Raw genomic sequence first — 15,094 nt, 5'->3', positions numbered from 1 at the left:
ATGGTGGCCATAGTTGCTATAGAACGGAGATGACTGTGTGGAGCTGTGAGTGGCGTTGTTGTAGGCTATTTCTGCAACCCATAGTAAGTCGACCCATTCTTCCCTGCCCTGGTCTACAAAACACCGTAGATACTGTTTGAGCGTTTGGTTCAGGCGCTCGGTTTGGCCGTCCGTTTGTGGGTGGTAGCTGGTGGACAGGGCGGTCTTGACGTGCAACGCAGTGCACCATGTCTTCCAGAATAGTGCAGTAAACTGCGACCCCCGGTCCGACACGATCACCCCAGGTAATCCATGCAGTCGTACCACATTCTTAAGGAGTAGTGACGCCAATTCCCCGGCCGTAGGGACTCTCTTGCAGGGGATGAAGTGCCCCATCTTTGTCAAGTAGTCCACCACCACCAGTATCGCCGTCATCCCCTGGTCTGCCGGTAGGCCCACCACGAAGTCCAGTGATATGCTATCCCATGGTCTATCCGGGGTCGGAAGTGGATGTAAGAGCCCTTGGGTTCGGCCATGATCGGCCTTCATGGTAGCACACGTAGAACACTCCTGTCCCCACCTCCTGACATCCACTCTCATGGTTGGCCACCAGAAATGCCGTCCCATGCTAGCCACCGTCTTTTCAAAGCCCAAATGACCTGCGCATGGAGAGTCGTGGCACCATATGAATGCTTGTTTCCTTAGCCTAGGCGTGGGTATCAACAGGCACCTGCCCTTCAGGGGTATCCCGTCCTTCAGCTGCCATTCTCTGTGACTGAGGAGCCACCTCCGCCATGCAAATGACCTGATCCCTCTCCTTATTCCCCTCAGGAACGTGTCCGGCTGGATCACCCCCAATATCATTCTCGGGGAAATGATGGAATGCTCGTTCGCAGGCAATGGTTCCTTAACTGCTGATTGACGTGACAGGGCGTCTGCCTTCCTGTTTTCCGTTCCAGGCCGATATGTGATGCGGAAGTTGAACCCCGCAAAGAAGATCATCCACCTCAACTGCCTGGGAGACAGGTGTCTTGTGGCCGTCATGAACTGTAGGTTCCTATGGTCCGTATACACCGAAACCACATGTCGTGCCCCCATCAACCAATGCCTCCATTCGGTGAAGGCGTCCTTGATTGCGAGAAGCTCCTTCTCTGCAATGTGGTAATTGCGTTCGGCGTCGTTGAGCTTGCGGGACATGTATGCAACGGGATGAAGCACCCCTGTGTCGTGGTTGCGTTGGGACAGAATAGCCCCCAGTGCCACATCCGAAGCGTCCGCTTCCACCACGTAGGGGAGATCCGGATCGGGGTGAGCCAACACCGGTGCTTTACCAAAGGCGCTTTTCAGGGCCTCAAATGCTGCGTTCGCTTCAGGGGACCAGACAAACTCTTTAGACTTCCTCAGTAGCTGAGTGATTGGGGCCACCAATCCCGAAAATCCATCAATAAACCGCCTGTAAAAGTTGGCGAACCCAATGAAACTTTGGACGTCTTTCACGCTTTGAGGCACCGGCCACTCTTTCACTGCCTTGATCTTGCGTTCCGCCATCTCCTGACCCTCCGGACTCAGCATCACTCCGAGGAACTCCACCGATGTGACGTGGAAGTCACACTTGCTGAGTTTACAAAACAGCATATTCTCCCTGAGTTTTTGGAGCACTGCTTTGACATGGTGTACGTGCTCCTCCACACTGGACGAATAGATGAGGATGTCGTCGATATATACAACCACGTATATATCCAACACCTCCCTGAATACCTCATTCAGAAAGTACTGAAAGGCAGCCGGGGCGTTGCACAGTCCGAACGGCATGACGAGGTACTCAAATAGGCCGAACCTGGTCTTAAAGGCGGTCTTCCACTCGTCTCCGTCTCTCATGCGCACCAGATGGTATGCCCCTTTCAGATCCAACTTGGTGTAGATACGTGCTTTCTTGACTTGTTCCAGAAGTACACTGATGAGGGGTAAGGGGTACCTGTTTTTTATTGTTATCGCATTTAACGCCCTAAAGTCCACACAGGCCCTCAGCTCCCCATTGGCCTTCGGGATGAAGAAGAGCGGCGAGGCGGCCGGAGATTTGGACGGACGGATGAATCCTAGTTTGAGGAGTTTATCCAGATACCCCCGGAGATGCACGTTTTCAGGCTCTGTCAGGGCATACAGCCTGCCACTGGGAACGCTGGCCCCCGGCACCAGGTCGATCTGGCAGTCAAACTGTCTATGTGGCGGTAGCACTTCGGCCTTCACCTCATCAAACACGTCCTCGAAACTGTGATAAGCTTGGGGGAGAGCCACATCTTTCTCTGCCGCTGTAGCCACCGTCTGACTCCCGCTATTTCCTGCGTCCATGGGTTCCGGTCGTATGCCACAATGCAGGGTGCAATATGGTGACGTCATTTCGATGCAATGCGTTGGCCAATCCACCGAGGGGTTGTGTTTCTGTAGCCACGGCAATCCCAATATGACCCCGTATTGGGGTGCTCGGATGATGTTAAAATCAATGTTTTCCAAATGGTTCCTCCCATATTTCACCGGGATGGCCCCCGTGTGCTGCCCGATGGGCCCTGTCACCAATCGCCTTCCGTCCACTGCATAGACGTCTTCGGGTACTGCTTTGGGAATAAGCACTAGTCCTAGCCTGCATGCCTCGTTGTAGTCCATAAACATGCCCGTGGCCCCTGAATCCACCATGGCCACAACGGGTATCCACTGGTCGTGCACTCCCACGTGCACTGTGAGAAACAGGTGTCGTTGCCCTTTGGTGACCGAGTTGGAAAGAGAAGGGATGGATGAGTGACTCCGAGATGCCCCTTCATTGGTCTGGGAGTCCTCTAGTTTTCCGCCGGTACGTCCACTACGGCTGTTACCGACCGGGTGGTCCGATAACGTGACGTCTTCGGCTTGGCAGGGCATTCACGTACGTAGTGGCCTTTTTTGCCACAATATAGGCACAATCCTTGTTTACGGCGTGATTCTTTCTCTGTGGCTGTGAGACTCGCTCGTATAGCGCCAATGTCCATGGGTTCCCCCTTGGCTGTGGTGGATGTTTCAGGACTTCCCACCGTCACATACGATGGAAGGGCCTTTCCTTTTCTCCCCTTTCTTTCGCTTAGCCTATGGTCCAACCGTAAGACGAGGTTGATAAGGCCTTCACATGTCTTGGGTTGAGGGTCAATATGAGCCACGGCGTCCTTGAGCTCATCGCACAGCCCTTGATGGAAGAGCGCCGTTTGTTTGGCAACAGGCCACTTGGTTTCCGCAACCAACCTACGGAACGCGTTGAGATATTGTACCAGGTCGTTGGATCCCTGTCTTAACTCAAGCATTTCCCGGTCCGCCGTGTACGAGTCAGCCCTTCGGTCAAAAACCTTCAGGAATTCTTCGCGGAAGGCACCCCAATCACACAAGATGGGGTCGTCCCTGCTCACCAGAGGTACGGCCCACTGTGCCGCGTTTCCAGCCAAGTAAGAAATAAGGAAAGCCACCCGAGACTGACTCGTGGGGAACGCCTTCGGTTTGCACGACAGATGCAGTGCCACTTGAGTGAGGAATACCTGCACTGTGTTGGGGTCCCCATTGTATCTTTCCGGTGCTGCCAAGGGTACGGCGACCGGCATTTCCACCACTACCGCAGGGTTTTGGTTCGTGAGGGAGGAGCTGGGCGTGAGCGGGTCCAACTGTATAGCATCCAGTCTGGCCTTAACATCGGCTGTTTCTTGTCTAGATGCTGCCAATTCAACTTGCACGGCCGCCAATGCAGCCAGCACATCATCAAGGGTTGCCATGTCTGTTTATCGACCAGGAGACAGTTAGTGTAGAGAAAGGTCGGATATTTTGTAACGTCCTGAACGTCTCAGGATCGGTAAACAACACGTTAATGAGGACGCAACCACTTGTGTATGCTTAGATACTTTAATAAAGGCTTCAAAAGAATACAAAGAGTAACCAAAAGATATAGTCACTGGAGGTCTCCAGTCCATCTACGTTACCAGCCCACAGCACGGATGATGGTCTTCACCGTCCTCTGCAAATACACCGATCCCGGCGTATGCCAACAGAGGACAGGAAACGAAATGGCCGGCAATGCCACTCGGTATGCTGTGCGAGGCTTGAAGAGTAATGGGGGGGAAACGAGGAGACAGGGAAACACCCAGCCGGGGTCTCTACCTGAAGGGAGCAGCCGCTCAACCTCTTCCTCGGACTGCACCGGGACGCGGAGTCACCTCCGGGTGATGCGTCACCGATACCCAAATCACAACAAGGGGACAGAACCGAGAGCAGCAGCTCGATCGATCCTATGGACGCCCAAGCCTGTAACGCGGCAAACACCTCCTGGTGTGCGTTACAGCTGGTAGTCCTTGTATCTCGTGTCTGGCTGGGAGCTACGACTCCTACCAGCTCAAACACCCAAGCGCCTTGACTCAGCCGAGTCAGAGCGGAGCTCAATGGTTGTCCGGTAGAGCTTCCGGGTCAGTAACAGGTTGCAGTTGGACAAGACACGGCCCAGGGAGTAACGACTCAACCTACCTCCGTTCTTGTCTGTCTGGAGCACCTCTCCGGAACGCTGCCCTTCACGAAGCAGGTACGTCGATGAAAACACAATATCCGACAGCGTTGTACCTCCAGGTTCCTCCCTTTATAGGGCGTGTCTTCCTTGAGTTTATGTAACGTTTCTCCCGATTACATAAGGGCGTGGTTTCCTTGAGTTATGTAACGGCTCTCCCGATTACATAAGGGCGTGGTTTCTTTGAGTTATGTAACGGCTCTCCGATTTACATAACCTCTCAACCGCTAAGCATCCTGGGAGATGTAGTCCGTTTCCGCTGGTTACCGTTTCCTCCTCTCGCATGTCAGGAATCCTTGACAGATAGCAGCGCGTCTCTCAGCGCGTCAGGAAGGCGGGGCTGCTGCCAGCGGGGTCTGCTTCTGCTCTCGGCTTCGGCAAGTATGGCTGCTCCGTCTTGTCACCACGCGTGTGTTTGCATAGGGCAAGATCGGCAATATTTATACCTTAAAGGTGCCGAGATTGACGTAAGGATGGACATAGATACGTCAATAAAGATGTCATACGACTTGCTCGTTAGCACATTCTTTACTAAACTTCTCTGTGAAATCAAAACAATGGCCGCACGGATTTTCCAGGTTGTCATAGGTTTGATTTGTTATGAGAACGTCGTATGCCTTATCAGGGGCTGGAGGAATGTCGCTTGTCTAATTAGATCTCAAGCGTTATGACCTAATCAGATAACACGTTCCTGTGCCGTAGTGTGACTGCGTCAGATAACGGTATCTGCATCATGGGGGCTGTTCTTGCCTCATGGGCTGACTGTTAGTTAACTTGATAGTTAGTTTAACCAGAATAGGGTCAGGAATAGGGGGATCGATTCAGAACCTATAGGAATACATGACACCCACTCCACGCTAACTATGGTCATATCTACTAATCTATGCATAGTATAACATAGTACAACATATTATAGAGTATAGTGTATACCTTACCACCCCAAAATACATAAATGCATTTTGAAATTTTCAAATATACTGAAAAATTGCAGTCATATATATTGTATGCACTTAAGCTATGAATTAAACGCTAAAGTAAACACGCATTTGTATTCATTATTGCTTATTTGGTATATGAGAAATACACATGAAATGGCTCTTAATATAGCTATACAGAAAGCAAGTTCGAGACCATTTCATCACATAATAAAATATTTGTGAACATCCCAGCGGGCAACTAAAGTTTATAAAGTATCTAAAAATAGAAATCTTAGTTCTCTAGGAATAGTTTCTTACTTTAAGCAGAAGATAAGTGTCCCGAAATTTTGTAAAAAAAATTTTTTGGGGCTGCTAAAAAATTGCTGTCCGTGAACTGGTGGGAAAAATTGTTCATGTGACTTTATTTTCAAAGTTGAAGGCCGAATTCAGGGAACGCCGTGTGCGAGCTTGCTCAAAAGTCTCTATTTCTGTTCTGGAGAGAACATCATATCATTAAGGCTTTCGAAAAAACTGTCAACAGCTTCATGGGAAAGTTCCACTAAGTCGGAAATAGGGGTAACCATGCATTCGTGCGCATGATTGTCTGCATTGACATTCTGATTCACATTGCTGACAGAAGGTCGTACCTGATCGATGCTGCTTTCATCTTGAACTTCACTACTCTTCAATCGTAGTGGTGAAGATTCCAGGAATGCCGTCATCAGGATTGGCAGCCTTTGAGGGCAGCACAAAGCGTGAACCTTGGTAGGAACCAACAATGTATCTGCATCCACTGGCGCATCCGATTGTAGCGTCAGACAGGTGTCTAACACGCATTCTTCTCCGCATAGCAGACACCTTAGTACAGGTAAAACACACCTTTGCCACATTGGTCGAAATGATAGAAACCAAGTCATGTTCAGGTCTCTAAGCCGGGAGAGTCCCAGGATTTTTGATATCCGGTCCCGGTATCCAATGGCTAGGATCGTATCTTCCATTGTCTCGAGAGTTTGATCTGTGACATGGGTTGCCATAACGAAAAATAAGGACTAAGAATAGGATTCCTGCAATTAGTCCCAGGATCAGGGGAAGTCCGCCAAAAATCGAATGGACGAAATCTGGAAAAATACCCAGTATGGCTTTGAATGGTGTTAATGCCATCGAAAATACTGTCTTAAATACCTTTGAGACCCCAGTGGTATCAGAAATATTTAAGATTTCGCTCAGGATTTCCGCGAAATGTACGGGGGAATTAGTTGATAATAATGTATGTATCTCTGCAGTCGTCCTTGCGACTTGTAGATCATACGTTTCTTTTGATGACGTGAGCCTTGTAGGCGTCTGAAGAAGCACTGTTTTCATTCTGCTTAAAGTATCTATTCGAATAGAAGTAATTTTCAAATTGGGCCATGCCCTTGCCTCCCTGTCTGGAAAGGAGCTGGGGAACAAAGAACGTCCACAGCACTTGACCTTCGCAGTCGTAGTGACTAGATAAGGAGTCCCGGGCATAAGACTACAACATCTGCGGTCTACAATAAGAATGTAACTCCCATTATAGAGTCTTTGAAAGAATGGTTCTATTTCAGTCGCAGGTGCGCCTTGCTGGTGACATGAAAGGTTGTATGAATTCCCTTCACAGGCTCCATGCAAACTAATTCCGTTACACAGAAGCGTGCCGCTTAGTGACATAGCACAATTGTTGCCACTAAGAAACACTTTCTGTCCTTTATTACTGACACATGCATGTGAATAGGGCAGGTTCCAAGTTGTTTTAAGGTACCCCTTTCCCAATTTCTCGTACATGCCAGCCTGTATATATTTTTGGCAGTATTGAAACCTGAAGGTTGAGATTGGAATATTTATGATTCCGTGGATTATCCATTCACTGACAGGTCGTTCTGACATTGTCATTGGTAATCTTTCTAGTTTTTCAGTGCTCAAGATTGTATAATCAGCACCCTTTTGCGCCATACCGATTTGTCTATCAGTAAGGTTAAAGATTTGGAATAGTGACGTTGTGTTGATTAAACGCCAAGGCACATAGCCTGAACGCAGATTTTGTAACGTCCAGCCAAGCTGTACAATAGAACGCAATTGTGACTGACCATGTTGTAATAACAGTAAGTCTTGCGATAATATATCGATTGCTGAAGACACAATGCTGTCCAATGAAAAAATTCTGGAGGACAGAGTCATTAACCCATTGTCCACTACAGAAAGTGATTTTTCCAAATTAATACGGTCAATTTCCCGTATTCTCTCTGCTGTCTCAATTTGAGTAACCTTCCAGGCCTCATTGTATGCTGCATATACAGAGGCTGCTATGAAACGCTTTTGACGCTGTTTGCGTGGTCCCATTATGAAATCACGCAAGTCAGCACCATCAGTAAGTAAAGTTAGGTGTTGCTTAATTTCAGGCAGTGTGGAAGTTTGTAGCCATTGAAGGCATAATTTGCCCACACTGTAGGTTGTTATTATCCCTGGGTGATGTCTTTGGGGATATCTAGGGTCTGGCCTGGTCATTTTGAAACCCTGTGTTTTATTCAGGAATCTATCTTGACAGTTATTTGTATCTGTGGGCCAGATCAACCATTGTTTCCAATCAGGATGTGTTCTGTTTTGGTTTAATATATGGTTTACGTCTATCTCTTCATCTGTATCAGAGATATTGCTAAACATTGTTGGCTTTGGAATAGACGGTTTATTTAAATCTATGATTTTGGCTAAGCCAAGACAGGTGGTTTGTTGAACAGTGTCATTTAAAAATATCATTTGTTCTGGGATCATGCAGGCTCTAAACAAAGCTTCTAAACCCTGTACTTGCCAATCTTTTGTACCCCAAACACTTTTCAAATCAACATTTTTGTCCCAATAATCAAATCCAAAAGTATTCATTTTTTCGAAGAATGAATCTGAATATATCAATTTTGTGTTGGTTATCATGGTTTTCATCCCTGTCTTGTTTGACATTTTAAAATAAAATGTTTCAGCATTACTTGTGTTAAAACCTGAAAAATATGAATATTTGTCATAAACGGTTCTTGAGCTCCCTTTTGGAGGTGTAGCACAATGTTCCCATTGATTATAATTTAAAACATTTCTAGGTTGTGCAGATTTATGTAAAAAGTGGTTACCATAGTGGTTATAGCAATACATACTATCATAATTTGTAGAACCTTGCAAATATTCATGTTTTGTAAATTTAGCAGACATTACTAGATCAGACATCATGTTATTAATGCTTTCGAAGTCCCAATCATCAGCAAATGAGTTTGGTTTTGCAAAGTCACTCAAGGAGATCTTGATTTGGTGTGGATATTTCAGGATCTCGACCGGACCATAAATTTCATAGTCAGTGTTGTCCCAGGCTACCCCACCAGGTATCGGATTGGCTGTGAAGTTGGCTGAAGAAAGTTCTCTTTTCTCGACGTGTGAAGATGTGTGTGGTTTGAGGACCAAGTTGATGTTCTGACTTGCTGTGTCCATTTTAGCATATTTTCCCTCAATGAAGCGTCCCAAAGTAAATACCATGATGAGCCAAAGTATGAGGATAAATGCACCAAAACCCACCCAAAATTCAATCCATGGAGAAATCAGATATGTTTCTTTCAGTTGTTTCAAAAGTTCCTTAGCTTTGTCTTTAAAGGATTTTGATGATGGCTGTGTCTTTGATTCACTGAAGCCTTCAGAGGAATCATCGAAGTTGATGAAGTACCCGGATGCAGTTCTGTCAATTGTTCCAATTGCTTCAGGATTTTTGTTTCTTGCATTGTCACTTGGTACTTCATTGTAGATTGGTGTGTTTCTGCTAAATGTTTTTATTTGGGTTTTCAGAGGTCTGAGTTCTATTGCATTGTTGCATAGTCCTTGTTGTTCTTCTGTAGGCGTTTCGAATGTGATGACCCTCTTTGTTAGGACCTCTGTACTGGTAGCAAACCTTGGTGTTCTGCTACTTATTGGGAGTCCACTTGGCCTACTGTTTGTTATCGGCCACATGTTGTGGTTTTACCAGGTCGATGGATACAACTCGGTTCTCCTTTTTTCCAGCAAGTGGCGGTAGTACAACTGATCTTGTCCCGTTGACAGACAAGACAGGAACTGCTTTTCTGTAAGAAGGCCCAAATTCCTTCTTTACCGCGATCTTCTCCCTGACTAGATCCCCGACTTTTGGAATCCAGACAGGTCTTGCTGGGACAGGTGGTGATTCTTCAGTGGTTGTTGGCTGTTGTTTCAACTGTATGTTGCTCAGGTCTTTTCTTGTTTTGTTTAAGTCCTGCAAAATAGCCAAACGGTCTTTGACATCAAAGCTTTTTTCTTTAACCACTGAAGTCTGACTGTCGAGGTCAGAGATAATCATTCTAGTTCCAAATAATAATTCGTACGGACTGAATCCCTTCAGAGAATTTCTTGGCAAGTTATTTAGACTACGTTAGACACTTATTAGATGTTTGACCCACCCAGCTCCCGAACCTAATATCCTTTCTGCTATAGATTGCTTTATGCCTTGGTTTTTTCTTTACACCATCCCGTACCCTCAGGAAGGAAGTGAGAAGATTCCCGCTGGGCTGTGCTCATTTGGCCATGTTTCCCCCCCGGCCGGAGGGCTAGAGTGAAGACAATGGTCAAACGTAGCATGCTCTTAGCGTATATGCCATTTAGACTCGCAAATCTTTGTATAACAGTCCGGACGTCAGCCGAGTGCTGAGGATCTACATTATAAGTGGAAACTCGCCTGTATATGTTAATCGCAAGCCATTCTTTTTACTGGTCATATTATCTGCCGTAATACGACGAGGTATCAAACTCTTTCTCTCCCCACTGCGATCTCTATTGCAGTTTGGGCAGCGTTTTACAAACATGGTGTGACGCAGGCTCATGCCTGGCCACCAGTACCGTGATTGTAATTCTTCCAGAGAATCTTTTAATTTAAGGTGTCTGAGACCCTCGCCCATGTGTGCGTCTGCGATTAACAAGTTTCTCCTGTCCATGTTTTGAATCACTCTATCCCCCACTCCAGGGATTCGAGCAAAAGGGACGGAGTTTGCATCGATTATGTATGTATAATTGAGTGGATAGTTGATCGGTAACGCTGAGCAGTCGCCTTTTGATGACGTTTTCACTGCCAGCACTGTTTCACCGTCAATGTATTTTAATGTACGCTTTTTTCGAACTACGGGAGCCGATTTAGTGGCTGCCGCTGCGGCTGTTTCAGCCAATGAATTCCCTACAACGTGAACGCCATCACGCTGATGACTCAGTGAGTGTGTCACGTGAGTCTTTGGTAGTTCTTTTTGTAAAAGAGCTATTTGTTCCCAGAGCAGTTTCTGCTTTATTGGTGCATCTGTGTCATCTTTGTAACCATTTTGAATCCATGTCTGCAAATCGCTGTTATATGATTTGACGCAGTAATATGAATCTGACACTATAAGTGTCGGGAATTCGCGATCCGCATTATCTAGCGCCATTTTCAATGCTATTATTTCAGTTTGTTGTTCTGAATTAGTTTCTACTGAGTGTGACTTTGTTAATAGGGGTTTTAATTTACCTCCGCGCCACACTTCTTTTGTAATCTCACATGTGGGGTTGTATGCTTGTTCTCCCCAAACGGAGGGTTGAGCATGTCCGTCTGTATAGATTACACAGGCATAAACAAAAAATAGAGGGAGAAGGAGGTTAAACCCAACCAGGTCGGCCTCCAGTCAGTATTTGCAATACAGGAACCCTATGTAAAGGGTCCGGAGACCTGGTAGGTATTGTGTGGTTACTGCTTACTTAGTCAGTGTGTACCAAATCATGTAAGAAAGAAAAATTTCTTTCTAGAGTCCCCTCACTCACCGGGGTTGCCCCACGGTGACATGCTTCATCATTGGGGCCATCCCAGTTCTCTACGAAAAGGGGCGTGCTGCGACAAGGCGACTACGCTGGAGCACTGGTTTTGTGAGATGACTATGTGTGGTGCAAGTGTGGTGATGGTGGAGTGGGTGTGAAATTAAAAATACCGTGCTAGTGGGCCTCAACAATTTATTTTGCTCCTAGTGTGGTATAAAAAATTAAAAAGGGGTAACACTGTATTCTAACTATTATTGAGCTAGATCAGTGTTATGGTCAACATGTTTCAAGCTCCCCCAAGCTTTTCCTCAGGACCATACAGGGTCCAGCCCTGTATTGCCACTCCTGTTTTCAAATGAAAAAGTGTTTATAATAATAATAAATACTAGTTATTTATATTAAACGCTGTTGATAAAAAACATGCGTGTAGTTGTACATACGGTTTGTATTTTACTCGCAATGCTGTAAAAGAGAAGAACATTTGTTTAGTAGACACCCCCTTCCGAAAAAGGGGGGAGGAACAACTCACATACATCTCACTTCGTCTAGGGCGTGGGTGTGCCCTGGGCACCATACTGGTGCGTGCTGGTTTTCAAACCCGTGTAGAAAGAATAAAGTACTGTGAATCAAGTGGTTTAGTGATTTTACACACAAGACATACAGACTTAATGTGACTATTGACAAGACACACAACACATAAACACGAAATAATAGCATGGCAGATGGTTATTTTTACATAAACGAGTGTTTGTTAACACCCCATGGTCTTAGGCAAGGGCAGGAACGCCTCGTGGAAACATTGCTGAAAGGGAGGTTTCAAGGTTAGAGTTAGACTGGCTCCCTTAATATGTTTCTTTTTAGAATTTCTGGTATCCTTGCAACATAACGTCGTTATGTACTTACTTCCTATCGGCAAACCCGCTCGGTACTACCTGGTGCTTCCTCACCCGACCGCATACTAAAGCAGAACGGGCTCGCGGTGTATTTTGAAGACGCGAGCTTCCGGGTTGCCGGGGAGTGTCTATACACTAGAGCGCTGGTTTTGAGCGGCCATCTTGGTAGGATGTCATCGCGCTTAGCGCGAGTGATGAAGAGTTTTAGGTATTCCTTCGGAATTAGACCGATTTGAGAGGTGGAAAGCAATTTACAATGATGCTGGACATGGGGGTGTTTTTGTAAGTCAATTTAGAACCCCAGTGTTATTACTAGGAAAAATGATGTTTTTGCCAAATGGGATTGTCTTAAAAACAGAAAACGGACTTTGGGCATTCGGCAGACAGGTTATATTATCTGAGGGCTAGTGCCTGTCTATGTTGGGAAAGTAGTGGAGAGAATTTTGTAATTATTGAAGGTCTTTTTTTATATAAGGTTGGAGGGACAGTCTGTCAGTGGTACTGGTTAGGTTTCAGCTCTCATTTTCACAGTTCATTTCATATTTACAGCTGGCCTAAGGGCGAAAAGCCCCCCACGGAATTTCATCATTGAGCCCCTGGCTGTCCGTACGCAGACGGAACACCCATCTTTGCTCTTTCTCATGGAGGACTCGTTCCAGGTTGTCTTTGTTTTTGACTGCCTCTATGACCACCCAGGTCAGGTCGTTGGGTGTATGGTTCTGTTCAATGAAGTGGGTGGTCATTCTTGTTGTGGCTCTTTTGCACCTGATGTTACTTCTGTGCTCTACTATGCGGGTGCTGACCTTTCTAGTGGTCATTCCCACATAATGTAAGTTGCATGTGCAAGTTATCAAATACACCACTCCACTGGTATTGCAATTGGAAAAACCCTTAAGCTCCCATTTCGTAGTGTTGTTGAAGTTTATAGTTTTTGTTGGGGAAGTCAAATGACAGACACTACAATTGTTACATGGGAAATGACCATCAGGTAATGGTTGGGATCTTACTGTCTGGGTTATTGATGTTGGACGGGTATGTACCAAATAATCCTTTAAGTTTTTACCCCGCCTATGGCTGAACATTGGGGTTGGTATGTTTAGGCCGCCACTGTTGAGTATTGGCCAATGTTTTTTGATTATTTTGGACACACTGTCGGAAACTTGATTGAATGTAGTGATACAGATGGGTTTTCTGTTGTCAGGTTGTGATCTCTCCTTAGGTTCTAACAGGGCTTCCCTGTTATTGTTTGCCGCCCGTTTCTTAGCCTCTTTGATCAATTTGTTCGGGTATTTTCTGTTTCTCAGCTTGTTGAACAAATCCTCCGCTTGAGTTAGGTAGTCAGATTTTGTACTGCAATTCCTGCGTAAACGGAGGAATTGCCCAAAAGGGAGGTTTTGTTTTAGATGACGCGGATGGAAACTATCAAAGGTCAAGAGGCAGTTTCGTGCTGTCTCTTTGAAGTGGGTTGTTGTCATCAGTCTGCCTGACTCAGCATGAATGTTTAGATCCAAGAAAACTAGATCAGTCTTGCTCATTGAGCAGGTGAACTTCAGGAAGGGGTCCTGTGTGTTGAGCCAAGTTAGAAAAGTCTGTGCGTCTTCTTCTGTACCTTGCCATATCAACAGAATATCGTCGATATAACGTTTCCAATGTAGGATTTGGTGTCTGTGGGGATTTCTCTCATTTAGGATTTTGTTTTTCTCCAGTTGGTGGACGTACAGTCCGGCTATGCTCGGCGCAAATGTCATGCCCATACTGGTCCCGTGTTGTTGTTTGTATAGGGTTGTTTCGAAACGGAAGAAGTTCTCACACAGTGCTAATTGGCAGCATTCCAGTACTACATGGCGGGGGGTGTGGAATTCCCACTCGCTCTCGTAAAGTACTTCCTCCAGAATCTGTAAGGTCTCTCTGTGTGGTAAGCTGGTATATAGACTTTCGACATCCAGACTTATCAGAAGGCTGGATGTCGCGTCAAAAGTTAGATCTTGTAAGAGGCACAGTACGTCCTTAGTGTCCCTCAGATAGGTGTCCGTTTTTTGCACTAGGGGTCTGAGAAAGGCGTCCGCGAATTGTGAGAGAGGCTCCAAAATTGAACCTATCCCCGAGACTATGGGCCTCCCTGGTGGATTGTCTAGTCTTTTGTGTATCTTGGGGATGGTGTAAAAGTATGGTACTGTTGGCTTCTTATTTGTTAGGAACTCAATTTCCTTTTTACTTAGCCAATCATTGGCTTGACATTCCTCTGTTAAATACGCAATTGCGATTCTCAATCGTTCTGTAGGATCTTCATCCAGTATGGCGTAATTTCGTGTGTCCCCTAGTAGGCGGAGGCACTCATTTCTGTAATCCGTGGTATTCAGTGGGCGGAACCAGTGGTGACAACAACACGTCATACACGGAGCAAAGGCCCCCCGGAACAAACCACGAGCACCAACTCGATTTAGTAGTAAATCTATCATCACTGAGCCTTACAACCACACAGAACCAAGTGCTTAATAAGGGTTTAGGATTTGTTCCTACCCCTACCACAGATAAGTTCAAACTATGTGTTGAACTAAAAGAGTTCCTGAGAAAAGTAAAATTGCAGGTATTCTTCCAAGACAAAGATCCCACAGAACGAGCAAGGAGTGACACAGGACTACATAAAAAATCATCCTTTGTCCCTCCAGCACACAGCTTACCAGTGGAAGTATTAACTTTTGAAAAAGCGGTCATGAGAGAGGCACAGGAGTTAGACCCACGCACAATCAAAGTATTTCATAATACTAGCAAAGCTGAACAATCAGCATTACAGGAACTGTCAAAGAACAAGCTCATTACCATCAAGCCAGCCGACAAAGGCGGTGCCATTGTACTACAGAATACCACGGATTACAGAAATGAGTGCCTCCGCCTACTAGGGGACACACGAA

This window comes from Lissotriton helveticus, assembly GCF_964261635.1.
Source record: "Lissotriton helveticus chromosome 1_1 unlocalized genomic scaffold, aLisHel1.1 SUPER_1_unloc_57, whole genome shotgun sequence".
NCBI lineage: Eukaryota > Metazoa > Chordata > Amphibia > Caudata > Salamandridae > Lissotriton > Lissotriton helveticus.
This window is presented reverse-complemented; position numbering follows the sequence as displayed.